General features: G+C 54.6%; 1 long non-coding RNA gene across 2 annotated transcripts; it reads right to left on the minus strand.

Moving 5' to 3' along the window:
* Window positions 1-7,432: 7,432 nt before the first annotated feature.
* LOC144292261 (uncharacterized) lies at window positions 7,433-10,379 on the minus strand. Of its 2 annotated transcripts, XR_013359708.1 has the most exons (3): window positions 10,330-10,379; window positions 9,740-10,005; window positions 7,433-7,683 (listed from the first exon to the last, which is right to left on the minus strand). It is a non-coding gene; the product is annotated as an uncharacterized LOC144292261 (long non-coding RNA). The 2 variants fall into 2 exon arrangements; XR_013359709.1 differs by lacking the exons at window positions 9,740-10,005; window positions 10,330-10,379 and adding an exon at window positions 7,926-9,334.
* Between the last annotated feature and the right edge of the window lie 1,014 nt (window positions 10,380-11,393).

An 11,393-nucleotide genomic window follows, 5' to 3' on the forward strand; every position in this document is an offset into this window, starting at 1 on the left:
AAATATGGCAGAAGAGTCAGGCTGGGAAAAACCAAAAACCCATAGGTTTGTTCCTGGGATGAGACTATGGAGAAAGTCTGTGCAGATGCAGCTTTTCTTGCAGTCAAGAGGAATAAATTTGGCCAACAGATGAGTTTTATCAAAGTAAAGAAAGGGGAACGTCTGTTCCTCAGCAGCCTGGGGTCTCCAGCACCAGCCACAAGGGGATCCTTGGCACCCCAAAGAAGCCTCTCTCCTTAAAAGGCACATGGCCACGGGGGAGGATCCTGGCGACAGTTGCTGTGTTTCAGGGGCCTCAGAAGCTGTCCAGGAGCAAGGATAGGCCCAGCTTGGAGGTGACAGTGTCAGGGCTGTTCAGGATCTCTGCTTTCAACTCTCAATGAGAAGAGCCCAAGGCACAGGGATGGTGAGTGCCTTGCTTGGAGTCACTCAGGCTGAATAAGAGGCTGAGCCTTTGGAATCTTAACGTTGCCCTCTTCACGCTCAAATCCTGAAGTTGCAAGGTCGGGCCAGTGGCCACTCAGAAGGAGGGGTTTCCAGCACCTCCTTCCCAGGTGCGGGCCGGGGTGAACTCTACCCGTAAGTGCAGCAGCCTGGGAGCCCAGCCTGCATATTGACCTGGGTGCTGTGTGTACAGAACCTGAAAGTGCGTTGCAGAGCTGAGCCACAGAAGCCTCTGAGTACTTGTGGTAGAAACTCTACCCACTGCAGGGCTTCCCAGCGCCCCGTCTTGCAGGGGCTGCCGGCAGGAGCTGCAGCTGAGCTCAGGATGCAGTGTTTACCCTCAGCTCCCTGGGGTGCTCAGGCACCACCCCTGTGCTGCCCTCCAGGTCTTTGCTGTGGTGGACACATCGGGTCTGGAGACCCGATGGTCATTTATTATTTGGCACGTGAGAATTCTGCCCTCTGCATGATACTGTCAGGGGTCCTATGGCAGGGTCTTGGGGTCTCCTTATTCTGTACTGGTGGAAATGGAGGGTGTGGGAGGACAAATGGCAGGAAGATGCTGAGATCAGCGGGGGACACAGGATGTGGATCCATTCGCCAGTCAACAGGCTCCCAGGGCACGTGGCAAAGTTTGAGACAAGACGAGATTTGGGAGGTCTGGCCTCTGCAGCTGGAGAGTACACATAGGGGCTCCGAGGTGGCTGCTGAGTGACCACTGGTCACTGTGGGAGTGCAGGCCGCTGCCCTCCTGACGTCCCCTCCAGGCAGGCATTTCTGCTCCAGCTGACTCTCTCTCATCATAGTCTTGAGCTCCTGTTCCCCTGTGACTGGGGGCTACCCTGGGCCACTCTGTGGGCCTCTCAGGCTGGGGAGCAATTCTGTGCTCAACAGTGTGTCACACTTGGCTACCGGGGCACAAGCCTGGCTCCTCTGGCTTCTGGCCCAGCCCCTCACACCCATACCTCAGTGTGGGGGTCAAACACTGTGCCCAACGCCACCCACCAGGTCCCTCCACTGGCCTACAGCTCTCTCCTTTCCCCACACCAGTCTCCGCAAAAGTCCCACTGAGCTGGGGGGGTCCATGCAGCTGCCCCAGGTGACCTACTCTGCCAAGAGTCAGCCTCTCACTTCCCTTCCAGCCCAGCTGGAACATTCCCCTGCCCTTTGTCTTCATTCTGTCCTAAGTACAGGCAGTGAAAATGAGTCATCTGAAAAGGGACTGGCAGCTGGGGAGATGAGAGGACCCAGGTCTGCCCAAGCTCCATGCTTGCTCCCAGAAATACATGTTGGGATTTCTCCAAGGGCAGGGATATGCAGCAGGACCCTCCTGAGAGCTGGCATTGAGCCTCCACTTCCTGCTCAGCTAGCCTGGCCTCTGGCTCCTTGGTTCTAAGAGCTTGCCCTGAAACACCCCTATCACCATTTAGTCCTCATGGTGGACAGAATTCTCAGCTGTACGCAGGATTCCCCACTCTGGTGCACATACCTGGAATAGGGCCTACGATTGTGACTACGATGGGTTTACTCTGGGATAGGTCATGTTCAATGGCACAGTTGACTTTATTTGTTTGTGTATTTATTTTAAAGATTTTAGGGGATCCCTGGGTGGCTCAGCGGTTGAGTGCCTGCCTTTGGCCCAGGGTGTGATCCTGGAGACCTGGGATTGAGTCCCACATTGGGCTCCCTGCATGGAGCCTGCTTCTTCCTCTGCCTGTGTCTCTGCCTCTCTCTCTGTGTCTATCATGAATAAATAAATAAAACATTTAAAATATATATATTTATTTGAGAGAAGGGGGGGCAGAGGGAGAGGGAGAAGCAGGCTCCCTGCTGAGCAGGGACACCCCCCACCCCAACATGGGGCTTGATCCCAGGATCCTGGGATCATGACCTGAGCCAAAAGCAGATGCTTAACTGACTGAGCCACCCAGGTGCCCCCCATAGTTGACTTTCAATAGGAGATTCTCCCAATGATCTGATGTAATCAAATAAGCTCTTGAAAAGCAGAGATTTCTGCAGTTGGTGGCAGAGGAAGGAAGTCAGAAATTCAAAGCACAAGGAGAATTCGACATGCCATTATTGGCTTAAAGACGGAGGGGATCTCATGGAAGGAATGTGGTGGGCTCTAGGAACCTAGAGTTGACAACCAGCAAGGAAGCCCAGTCCCTGCCAAGGGACAAGAATAAGGGTAGAGGGAGACTCCCTCCACCCCTGAACCTCCAGCTGAGAATTCAGCCAGGCTAACACCAGATTTCAGCATCTGAGACTCTGGACTTCAGACCTGCAGAACCATGAGCAGGTGTTTAAAGCCACTAAGTTTGTGGTAATTTTTTGCACACCATGAGAGACTATTGTGGCAATGGATGTGTCTTTTGGGCAATTGATGATTTATTTGATGGGAAGCACCTGGACCTGGTGGCCATTGAACTGTTGATGAGAAGAAAAGGAAGGAAAACTAAAGTGATGGTGGAATCAATAACTGAGAAAGCAGATTGTAAGACTGAACTGAACATAGTGTGCTTCACACACACACACACACACAAACACACGAGGTTCTTCTTTTTTTTTTTAATTTTACTTGAGAGAGAGAGAAACTAATGAGGGTATGAGGGTATAGGGGCAGAGGGAGAAGCAGGCTCCCCACTAAGAAGGGAGCCCGATGTGGGGCTCGATCCTAGGACCCAGGGATCATGGCCTGAGCTGAAGGCAGATGCTTAACCGACTGAGCCCAGGCGCCCCACACGCGAAATTCTTAACCAGAGGCAGTTTTGCTCCGCAGGAAACATCTGGCAGCATCTGGAGACATTCTTGGTGGTTACAACTTGGGGAGCATTGGTGGCATGTAGCAGGCCAGAGTCAGGGATTCTGCTTACCATTCCACAATGCACAGGACGGCCCCCAACAGAGAATTATCCAGCTCCAAAAGTTGATAGAAGTTTGAGACTCATCCACTCACACCCAGCCACTGTCAAGAGGCAATGCACCATAAGGGCCAAGTACAAGGGCAGACTCGAGTCCTACCAACCATGTGATCTTCAGCAAGACTTAAGGTCTCTGGGGCAAGCTCTAAGGAAAGCACCTACCTCTCGGCTTAAATGAGTTAATGTACAGAGTGCATAGAATGACAAAGTCAGCTAACTTGAGTGATTACAGGCAATGTCTACAGAGCTATGCTTGCATCATAGAACCTGGGGCAATTTTTGTTTACTTTTATCTATTGCCCAAATTTGATATAATGGACATATTTGATTTTCTTAATTGGGGGGAGGAGGGAATAAGCTAAGGGACACACTACAAAACAACTGTCCTGTACTCTTCGAAAATGTCAAGATCTTTTTTTTTTTTTTTTTCTTTTCAAAAATGTCAAGATCACGAAAAACGTAGCAAGGTTGAGCACAGTTTCAGACTTAAGCCTGAAGGGACCTGGCGACCACATGCGAAGTGTGATCTCAGTTTATTGGGGCAGCTGGTGACATTTGAAAGTGGATGGTAGGTACACCTGGGTGGCTCAGTCGGTCAAGCATCTGACTCTTGATTTTTGACTCAGGTTATGATCTCAGGGTCATGGGATCAAGTTCCACGTCAGGCTCCAGGCTGGGCACAGAGTCCAATTGAGATTCTCTCTTTCCCTCTCCTTCTGCTCCTCCCCCTGCTCTCAAGTGTTGCACTCATTCTTTCTCTCAAATAAATAAATAAAATCTTAATTTTTTTAAGTGGGTAGCACGTTCAGTTTTATCACAGAATTGCTTCACTGTTGCCAGGCCTAAATTTGGTAACTGTATCGTGGTTGTGTAAGAGATGTCATTTTGGGGAGGGATACATGTTGAAATATTTAAGGGTGAAGGGTCATAACCCATGTAACCTTCTCTCAAATGGTTCAGAAGAAATTCCTGAGCTGTGTGAGAAAGAGAAAGAGAAAGTAAATGTTGCAGAATGTTAACTGTTGGTGAATCCAGGTGAAGAGTATGCGGGTGTTCCTCTTACTTTTCTTGCAACTTTTCTGAAGATTTCAGGACTGTCAACAACAAAAGGCCTGTGACTAGGTGCTCCTCCTTCAGGCACCCTACAGCCTGGTCCCATGTTATTTGCTGTCCCGTGCACCATCCAGCGGTGCCAAAGTCCATTTATAGTAAAACGATGGAGAAACCAACTGTTTTCATACAATGGAATGCCGCACAGCAGTGAATGAATGGGAACCAACGATGGCTCCAGCCACCTTATGCAGACAGCTGGACCCAGGGGCAGGGTTCCACTTGTCTGATAAACACAACGACAGCAACAACAAATGCAGGCAAAATGAACACATATTGTTTTAGGCTGTGTACACGGTGGTGAACTGCAGGGAAGGGCGATGAAATGATTATCATTAAGAGCACCATTGAGCTGACCTGGGAAGAGGTGCCCTGGAAAGACCATGTGAGGGGGCCCTGCAGCACGGAGATTTTCTTTGTTCAAGATTGATTGAGGGACACACTGGGTGGCTCAGTGGTTTGTCCCCTGTTTTCGGCCCAGGGCATGATCCTGGAATGCCTGGATCAAGTCCTGCGCATCAGGCCCTGCATGGAGCCTGCTTCTCCCTCTGCCTGTGTCTCTGTCTCTCTCTCTCTGTATCTCATGAGTAAATAAATAAAATGTTAAAAAAAAAAAAAAAGATTGATTGAGGGACCCCTGGGTGGCTCAGCCTTTGAGTGTCTGCCTTTAGCTCAGGGCATGATCCTGGATTCCTGGAATGAAGTCCCACGTCGGGCTCCCTGCATGGAGCCTGCTTCTCCCTCTGCCTGTGTCTCTGCCTCTAATTTATTCATAAGAGACGCAGAGTGAGAGAGGCAGAGAGACACAGGCAGAGGGAGAAGCAGGCTCCCTGCGAGGAGGAGCCAGATGCAGGACCGGATCCCAGGACACTGGGATCATGACCTGAACCAAAGGCAGACACTGAACCACTGAGCCACCCAGGTGCCCCAAGATTTATTTATTTATTCAGAGAGAATGAGCAAGAGTGCACAGGGGGGTTGGGGCAGAGGAAGAGGGAGAAAAAGAATTTTAAGCAAATTCCATGCTGAGCAAGGAGTCCCCCAACCCCCCTTGGTCCCAGGACCCCCAGATCCTAACCTGAGCTGAAATCAAGAGTCCGATGCCTAATTGACTGCCCCATCCGGGCGCCCCCAGAAATTCTTTCTTACTTTATAATTTACTTTATAATTTTTTTTTTTTAGATTTTATTTATTTATTCATGAGAGACACAGAGAGAGAGACACAGACAGACAGAGCCTCACCCGCCTGGGGCCTGCTCCCGGAAGGGCTGGGGAGGAGGATGGGGAGGACGCGCCCCACTCAGTTTGGGAGGCAGGGATGCGGCCCCGTGCGCCCCCTGGTGGTGGCCGCAGGGAGTGAGGCTCGCAGAAGAGCAGGCCCCCAGGCCCCCCACCCCTGCCCGCAGCCCCCAGCTCCCAGCCCCATCTCCTTTCTGCGCTTTTCCCCGTTATTCACCTCAGCAAACGCTAAGTTCAGCCTCCGCTCTAAGGAGACTGCCCCCCTCGAAGCCGGTTCTCTGACCCTTCCATCCCCGTAGCCCTTCTCTGCTGTTGAACAGTGGATTTGCATATACTCTCAGGATGCCTGGTGGGCATCCTGCTGTTTCACAGATGTGTGGTGCTGGAGAGGGAGCCCACGGGCGGCAATTACTGCGCCTCCCGCCTGCCTCTCCCCCGCCCCCCGTGGGTCAGCCCTTAACCATGCATTCATTAAGACGCTACTCTGTGCCAGTCTGAGGCCACAGGAAACGAAAAGGCAGCGGCGGGGTGTTGGGCGGGGGGTTCAGAGCTGGGCGGGAAATAGCTAGGCACCGGTGGCAGGTGTGATGGAGACTCTTAAGAGAGTTCACAGAGGGCAGCCCGGTGGGGCAGTAGTTTAGCACCACCTGCAGCCCAGGGCCTGATCCTGGAGACCCGAGATCGAGATGCAGTCCCATGTTGGGCTCCCCGCAGGGGGCCTGCTTCTCCCTCTGCCTGTGTCTCTGCCTCTCTCTCTCTCTCTCTGTCTCTCATGAATAAATAAATAAAATCTGTTTTAAAAATCTTAAAAAAAAAAGAGAGAGATAGGTCACAGAACATCCTGGGAGCCGGCGAGGGAGAGGATGGAGCCCTCCTGTCCCGGAGGGCTCAGGAGAAAGGGAGCAGGACCTAGGCTAGGCAAGACATGCACAGGCCCAGGGCCTGTCCAAAAACGGCCACCAGTCAGTGAAGAGAAAGGAGCCAGTCAGAGGCAGCTGGGTCTGCTTTGCTTGGGACCTGGGACCTGATCTGCTGGAGCTGGGGCTGGCAGAGGCTCTGCGGAGGCTGATGGAGGTGGACCCCCAAGGCAGGGGTGGCTGCCTCCCACCACCTTCCAGCCTAAGCCTGTACTCTGGGCCTGGGGCCTGACAACCCCTAAGAGGGTCAGAGTTCAACTCCTTGCCATTTGGCTGGTGTATCTTGAACACCTACCACGCAGGGGCGGTGGCAGGGGTGGGGGGGCTCAGGCAGGATGAGTGAATAGTGGACTTTTGCCCTCAAGGAGTCTCAGACCAGCACAAGGATAAGATAAGTGCAACAGAGCTCTCAACCCCGCAGAAATAAGATAAGGGGATGGTGGGAGAGGCTCACAGAGCTCAAGGTGTGGGCTCCAGCAGTCATGAGAGGGACATCTGAGCTGGGCCTCCATAGGGACGGGGGCCCAGGGATCCGGAGCCGATGGGGCAGCGTGAGCAAAGCAGCCACACCGGGATAAGTGACAGCGTCACCAAGAGCCAGAGAGGGTGGCCAGAGGCTTGTCAGCAGCATAGCCCATGGAAGGTTCAACGACTCTGTGACTTTAGCAAGATGCTCACCCTCTGAGTCTGTCTTCATCTCCTGCACAGGCTCATGACAGTTGCTTTGCAAGGTTGTCAAGTTAATTCCACGTGACCACTGTGTGCAAGTGCCCAGTGCACAGAGAGGACACAAGAACCGGATCCTGTTATTAAGCAATTCGAACTTTATTCTTAGGTCTGTGTTTCCAGGTTTGAAAAGTTTATCTTTTGCAGCAGAAGCCTTCTTATTCCAATGAGGATGTCTCCAGAGCTGCATCATATTAAAGCCAGGCAGGGGTGAGGCTGTGTGGGAAGCTGGAGCGGGGGCTAGGTCGGAGTCCTGCCCCCTAAGGTGCCTTCTCTGCTACCACCACAACTGCTACCTGGGCTGGGGGAGCCTGCAGGGTTGGGGACTGGCGAGAGAGAAAGAGAGAGAGAGAGAGAGAGAGAGAGAGGAGAGTGGGAGGAGAAAAGGAAGAGAAAGGGGGTGAGTGGACGGGAGGCAGCTCTGGGTCCCTGTCTGGGGGTGGGGGGAGGACACAGACTGGGGCCCAGGGCCCTTGGCCCCCTCTTGGCCACACAGGACATTGGTGGTGCTTCCTTGGGGTACAAGATGAAGGCTTAGGATCTGTTCAGACATTTATTGAGCACGCACCTGGGCTTGGCCTGGGCTGGAAGCTGACCTCACAGGTGGTGGGGAGGGTGGAAACACCGGGGGAGTTCAGTCCTCTGGGGAAGCCCAGGGTGCTGGGGGTGCCCAGGTGGGCAGTAGGGACCAAGTGGGCTTCGGGAAGGCTTCCTGGAGGCAGCAAATGCTTGGACAGATCTTGGAACAGTTAGTAAAGGTGAACCTGGCAAAAAAAGCTAGCAGGGTGTTCCAAGCAGAGGGAACAGGACGGGTAAAGCACAGAGGCATGTCACACACAGTCCGTCTAGGTGGGGACCTAAAGCAGTGCAGGCTCCCAGGAGGAAAGGTAGGAATGAAACAGGAGGGAGTTGGGCCTGAGCGCTGCACTGGGGTAGCAAGTCTTCACTGCCCTCTGGACACCCCAGCCCCGTCCCTTCCCCCGCAGATCCTGGTGGCTGGCATTGAGGCGAACATACCTGTGACCTATGGAATTGGCAGCCAGAGGAGAGATGAGAGCACTGGCTGTCAATTCATAGGTCAGAGCCCTGTGCACTCGATCTCAGCAGCCTGCTGACAGCCCGCCACCCTTTGCCATCCTGGGCCCGGGAGCGTGGCCATGGAGGTCCCTGCTGGTCTGCTGGTGGCAGCTACCTCTCCTCCTCCGTGGGTACAGGTCCCCATCCCCGATAACAGCAGCCCCACTGGAACCAGTGGGCACTTCCACATGGAGTTGCTGTTACAGGGGGTAGGAACCAACTGGAGGCCTGGCCCTGCCTGCCTGGTATCTCCCCTTGGGCAGAAGTCTGGGGAGGACCTCATGCCCATCCATCTGGGCTTCCTGGGTCCTAACACCTCGAGGTTCATGGTCTTTTTATTGAAGCTCCTTATCATCCAGGGCCCACACCCAGAGTCCCACACCAGCCCTCCTTCTCTGGGTGAAGTCCGGGCTCAGCCCCAGCTCTGCTCATAAAGCCGGGAGTGGCTCCAATTTACAGCTCCTGGGCAGCCTTTGCCCACTGACACCCCCACACCCTCAGTCCCCAAGTTCCTTCTTTCCTCCTTTCTTTCCCAACCAGAGCTGGGCCCCAGGTTGGGCCACCACAGCCTCCACCCTCTGCCCTTTGCCCACCCTTCCTGCCGCAGACACAGGACAGAGGGACAGCAAGGGATGGCAGGGCATCGGTCGGCCTCCAGGGCAGGGACCCCCACCCCCCACTCCACTACTCAGATTCCCGAGGATGGCCCCAGATGAGGAGCTGGAGACATGACAGAGGCTGTGGAGGGGGGTACACAGAAAGTAGGAGAGTGAGGCAGAGAGGTCAGGAGAGCAGCAGATGTGGAACAAGAGAGGATTGGAAAGGAACAGAGCAAAGAGGGACAGGACAGAAAGAGCCATGGGGGGAGGGAGAACAGGAACCATGAAAAGATGCTGATACACAAACCTGCTGGCAGAGTGCTAAGAACAGGGCTGTCAGCAACCGCCATCCGGAGGAACACTTAGCACCTCTGTGGCCTGAGAGCCAGCAGGGGTCTGAGAGCTGAGTGACCTTGAGCACTTGGCTTAACCTCTCTGAGTGGCTGCTGCTTCCTCACATGCAAATATGGGCCCGTCCTGCACTCTGGCCTTGGCTGGTGGGAAGCCACCCTCCCTTCAACCTTTGGTTCCCTTCCTGCTGTGGGGAGTGGAAGGGACTTCTGCTTCTGGTCCCTGAGCTGGCTCAGGACCCCCGAGGGAGCAGACTTTTCTCCTGCAAAGTGTGTTCTCACCTACCCTCCCATCCCACAGATAGGATCTGGCTCAAGAGGCTTCAGGGACAGGCTCCAACGCCAGTCCTACCCACCAAGGGGACACTTTAGAGAACCCACGCTTCTGGAAAGGAAGGGGACCTAGGATTCTGAGCTTCGAGAGTAGACTTGGGTCATGCCTCCTTCTCCTGGCAGTGGAAATGCCCAGAGAGGCAAAGGAGGCTGCCCAAGGTCACAGAGCAGGGCCGTGAGGTCTGTTCCTGTCTGGCAGCTTCTCTGAAGTGGCCTCCTTCCTCTTGGGATGCAGTCAAGGCGGGATGGGAGGTCCCTGGGCAGGAGTCCTTTGCCCGGGAGGACAAGCCTGTGAATGAAGACACCAGAGCAGGTGACACCTCCCCCCTTCCAAAGCCCAGAAGGCCCTCCCAAAGACACTAGGCAAGGCCAAGCACCAAACTTGGTGGAGGCAGCGGTGGTGGCCCCCCAAGCAGGAGTCCCAGCTCCTTCATCTCACAGGTGGAAATGGAGGCCCCGGGCTGGAAGGGACTTGCTTGGGTTACCCAGCGGCTGCCTCGGCCCTTTCCTTTCCCTGTCAGAAGGGCTGGGGCCCCTGTTGCAGGTGGCCAGGCTCAGGAGAGCCCTGAGGCAGGGGGGCTGCGGGGGTCTGACTGTCTGGGCAGGTTCTTACCTGGGCGCCTGGCTGGCCCTCTGGGCACAAGGAGGAAGCAGGGACGCCCTGGGCCCAGTGCCTTTTGAGCCGTTGGCCCAGCCCCTGGTGGTGGTTAATGATTATCCTGCTGCTTGTCAATACCGATCACAAGTGTGGTTCGAAGGGCATGAAACCCTGGACTGTGCCCAGGCAGGGTGGGGCACTTCTAGGAAGCATAAGGCTGGGCCTCCATATGTTTCCTTCTGTAGCATCAGACCCCAGCCACCTGCAGTCTGTCTTCTTCCACTCCCCCTCTCTCTGCTTGGCTTATTGCCCCAGGTGACCAACCCTGGGCAGCCAGGACCCCAGGATCCACCCGGAAAAACTTTTGCTGTTTATTTGGTGCCCAGACAAAGGGGACAGCAAGGACACAGAGGGGATTGGGGGAGGGGGAAGAGGTCTGCAGATGACCCCAGCAGGTGAGGGTTCTCTAAGTCTTGCCTCTTAACCTGAGCCTGTTTCCCCACAGGCCTACCTGTTTCAGTGCAGTGTACTGAGGAACAAGATGGGGTGGGGGATGAACAGATTAGTCCCTTGTTCTGAAGGAACAGGTTATGTGTGTGTGTGGGGGGGGCTTTACAATGGGCATTTCCCTACCCCCATGTCAGTCTATGTGCAAATGCCTGACCCCTGCTAGCGAGTGCTACCCCCAGCGCCCTCCCCATCTAGTACCTTGGAGCTGGGACCCCAGGGCAGAGGCTCTAGTCACCTGAAAAGCCTTCTGCTACAGGTGGCAGGAGCAGCCTCTGTGGGGGGCAGGTGGCAGGCAGCCTTCCAGGAATGGCCTGGACTGACCCTCCAGATCCCAGGTAGGAATTACCAGGAGGGACCCAAAGCTCAGAGAACAAGGGCACAGCCTCAGACCACATGGTCAGGGTCTGAACCTTCTTGGGGCACTCCACAGCCCAACCCTCTGCTCTGGTCCAGTGTCCTCTTAGCTGTCCCCTCACATCTGGCCCCAGGTAAGGCTGGATCCTGGGCTTTGCAGGGACAGAGCCAAGAAACATGGTGGGGGTGAAGTCAGCTCCAGGCCTCCTCCTCCC

The sequence above is a fragment of the Canis aureus genome, chromosome 21 (genome assembly GCF_053574225.1).
Source record: "Canis aureus isolate CA01 chromosome 21, VMU_Caureus_v.1.0, whole genome shotgun sequence".
Classification (NCBI taxonomy): Eukaryota; Metazoa; Chordata; class Mammalia; order Carnivora; family Canidae; genus Canis; species Canis aureus.